Below are 4,029 nucleotides of genomic sequence, written 5' to 3'. Positions count from 1 at the left end.
CTGTGGACGTCTAGATAGAACCTTCTTCTCTCTCTCCTCCCTCTCTCTCTCTCTCTCTCTCTCTCTCTCTCTCTCTCTCCACGTGCTTCATGTTTGTTAGAAACTTTTAGGTCAAGCATGTTTTCAAATGTTTTATCGTATCAAAAAACGTGTAGCTGCCTTGTTTCGTTCCAATATTCCTCTTTTAAACGTTTGTTCTCTTATTGCATCTCAGGCCGTTTCTTGAGAAAACGTCCGCGTCCTGCTCTTAAAAAAAAAAAGTCTCGGAAAAATTTTAACAAAAAGTGTCGACGGATTCATTTCATAAATAACAAAAACCAACATATAACATGTTTGTTTTTCTGAATAAACCAATAATGTGTGTGACAGCTTGTGCGTGACTTAGAAACCAAAGTTACACTGCAACAACCCGATTTAAAGGCAGCGGAAAGATCTGCTTTGGTGTTTTTATCACAAAGGGACAAATTGTATTCTGATGTATTTGACATATTTGAACCAGTGGTTAGTGAAGTGATGATGTCATTTGCAAAAACAAAACAAAAAAGTGTGAAGTTTAACCTGTTTGAAGTTATGTCAGAGAAACTCCGTGCAGACGTTTCAATCATGCAACACGTATTTTATCAGCAACATGGAACTACTTGTGAAAAATGGTGGATGTATTGTGATATCATATCTATTAGGTCTTTTTCTTTCTGCAGTGCGGCTGTTTTGTTTTTGTTGCGTTAGATTCCCCGTCGGTCTGACAGTATTTTACACCGTCGACGTGTCTGAGCCGTCGTTATACGGCGACAGCTGACCTGTCCAACGTGACGAGGGCGAAGGAGCTCGCAAGCGGCTCCAAGCAGGTAGAAAACAATGAGATAGTCGTCCGCAATATGCAACAAGACAACAAAGATCCCCCTTCCTTTCTTCCTGGCGACGTGGACGCTGATGATATGTTTCCATTGAGATATAACAAGTATGTATGCAAATCAGATAACTCTTAAAATCACCCTTAACAATCTCATTTTTTGCTTTGTGGATTCCAGAAAACAAAAACTATCAAACTGATTTAAAAACAATATGTAAGAAATTGCAGTGCAAAACAGGATCTACAAAAATCAACCTATCAGATAATAAACTCTTCATACATACATGACTTTATTTCCCCTCAGAAGCTGTTTTACACACGTACATGTACACGTATACGTACACACGTACACCTACACATACACACGTATACATACACATGTACTGAGTCATAACTGAATGAGTCCTGGGCGTTGACAGTATTTTATACCCTTTCTGTAGTAAAGTTGTGTGTATTTTGTGCGGGGGAGGGGGGTGCATTTGGGTTTGCGTACTGTTATGAGGGGGTGTACTGATGTTCTGATGCTGAGGTGTACAAAACTTGGAAGCTGCTCTGATTTCCAGATTTTCTTCGTTATAACAAACAATAATAACTGATCCCAAACTCTCAGCCCGTATCCAGAGTTTATATTCCTAAAGGAAGCACAACTTTAAAACAGAACGCATAATTAATGGTCGAGGGAAAAATTCAGGAGTGCTCACGTGTTTATTTATTTTTTTAAGGCCATAAAATTCCTTCTTTCAGTTTCTCTTCCACTTATTTTTTTAATTGTATGTATCTTTGCCCTCAGTGAGGACTGTACAGCTTTTCTGTCTTTTCTTTTCACCTTTGTGTGTGTGTGTGTGTGTATGTGTGTGTGTGTGTAGAGTTGCGCATCGACAGTATCGTACCTTATTTTTGTAACTGTGAAGTAAACACATATAGATGTATATATACAGTATATCCAGTATTTATCCAGCAGAATGTGAAAGGAGGGATTCTTTGTGCTGCACATGATCGTCTTTGGATTGTTTTTGGTTTTGTTCTCTTTTGGTTTTGTTTCATTCCAGCACTGGAATATAAGACTGTACGCAAAAAAAATGTGATCAGATCAAATCAAATCAGTGTAATTTATTCAAATAAATATCTAGAAATGGTTATCATGCCTGCTGACTTTCCATTCACACACACACACACACACACACACACACACACACATTCATTTAAACCTAAAGTGAGGATTATTGCTGCATTAGAAGCAGAGATGTTCCATTATTCAGCCTCCTGTTGGATTCTTTCCTCCTAAAAGTAAAAATAGGTCAAGGAGAAAATAAACCTTTGTACCTCAGAGAAAACTGAAACCACAACCTGCTAAATGTGACTCCAGTCTGCAGAATATTCAAGGATTCAAACATTCAAATAATGACTCTGATACTTAACATGTCTGCCCTGCTACAAGGTACTCCAGTGTACTGTAGTACTCCAGTGTAGTACTCCAGTGTAGTACTCCAGTGTAATACTCCAGTGTAGTACTCCAGTGTAGTACTCCAGTGTAGTACTCCAGTGTAGTACTCCAGTGTAGTACTCCAGTGTAGTGCTCCAGTGTAGTGCTCCAGTGTAGTACTCCAGTGTAGTACTCCAGTGTAATACTCCAGTGTAGTACTCCAGTGTAGTACTCCAGTGTAATACTCCAGTGTAATACTCCAGTGTAATACTCCAGTGTAGTACACCAGTGTAATACTCCAGTGTAGTACTCCAGTGTAATACTCCAGTGTAATACTCCAGTGTAATACTCCAGTGTAGTACTCTAGTGTAGTACTCCAGTGTACTGTAGTACTCAGTGTAGTACTCCACTTTAGTCCTCCAGTGTAGTACTCTAGTGTAGTACTCCAGTGTAATACTCCAGTGTACTGTAGTACTCAGTGTAGTACTCCAGTGTAGTACTGATACAGGCCAGTTTTTTGCAGACAATATCATTACAATCCTCTAATTTCATGTTTGATGTTCAGTCCGAAGCATTTAGTATTTGCATTGTGTGTCATCAGTTTTAGAGGCAATGGGTGAAACTCAGATTCTGATTCTTTCATCAAGTCGACACACTGAGGAGAAACAGTGATTGTAGCTTGATTGAGGTTTTATTTTGGTCAAAAGATCTCTCTGGCCAAACTTTGTCGTCTTTGTAGTCTGAGATGATCACACATATCAGTGTAAAGGGAAGATTGAATAAAAGACTTCAGATTAACTAAGGGGTTTGAGTTGTTTAACCTCTTTGACCTTATTGAGTACACTGTGTGTGGTGTGTGTTTGTGTGTGTGTGTGTGTGTGTGTGTGTGTGTGTGTGTGGTGTGTGTTTGTGTGTGTGTGTGTGTGTGTGTGTGTGTGTGTGTGTGTGTGTGTGTGTGTGTGTGTGTGTGTGTGTGTGTGTGTGCGCGTGTGTGTGTGTGTGTGTGTGTGTCTGTGTGTCTGTGTGTCTGTCTGTGTGTGTGTGTGACAGTTAATATCAGATGTGGGTGACACCTTTTGGTCCCCACCCATTATCTGTCATCACCTGTCTATCAGACCACACCCTTTTTTTCGTGCATACAGTTTAACCCATGCACACCTCATTACACTGGAGCAGACACACACATTAACACACACCTTTAACTCACGCTGACACCGATCCAGCATTGGTGAGCTCCTGTTAAAGTCCTGCATGTGACGATAAAGTCACCCGGGCCTTTTGTCCTGCAACAGAGCATGTCGCCCACACCATCACACACCCTGTGTCACACACACACACACACACACACACACACACACACACACACACACACACACACACACACACACAGCCTGCGTTCTGTTTGACAGGATCCACATACCATAAACCGACAAACACTTAAACCGACCGCAGCACACAGTGAGTGCTATTGTCTCAGGTGTGCAGGTGGATATTGTGGATACAGGGCGTCTCCTATCAAATGTCATCTATGAACCTGTGCCAGATGTTTGCCTGCTGCCCTCACGCCACACAATCTGGAGGTGAAGCGCCCTCTGGTGGCGCCAAACTGACAGTGCTCAGCGGGGACGTTTCACTATGTAGAATCATAACAGTCAGGCAGAGGCGTAAACTAACCAAACATATGGATTACAGTTACTCATTCAATATTTTAGTTAGTTGTAAATCTATTTAATGTTTCTATAATTGCCTGTTAGTT

Source organism: Genypterus blacodes, unplaced genomic scaffold, assembly GCF_046128005.1.
Source record: "Genypterus blacodes isolate CSIRO-AG114 ecotype Tasmania unplaced genomic scaffold, CSIRO-AGI_Gbla_v1 ptg000039l_1, whole genome shotgun sequence".
In the NCBI taxonomy this organism is placed as follows: Eukaryota; Metazoa; Chordata; class Actinopteri; order Ophidiiformes; family Ophidiidae; genus Genypterus; species Genypterus blacodes.
Note: the sequence above shows the minus strand (reverse complement) of the source record.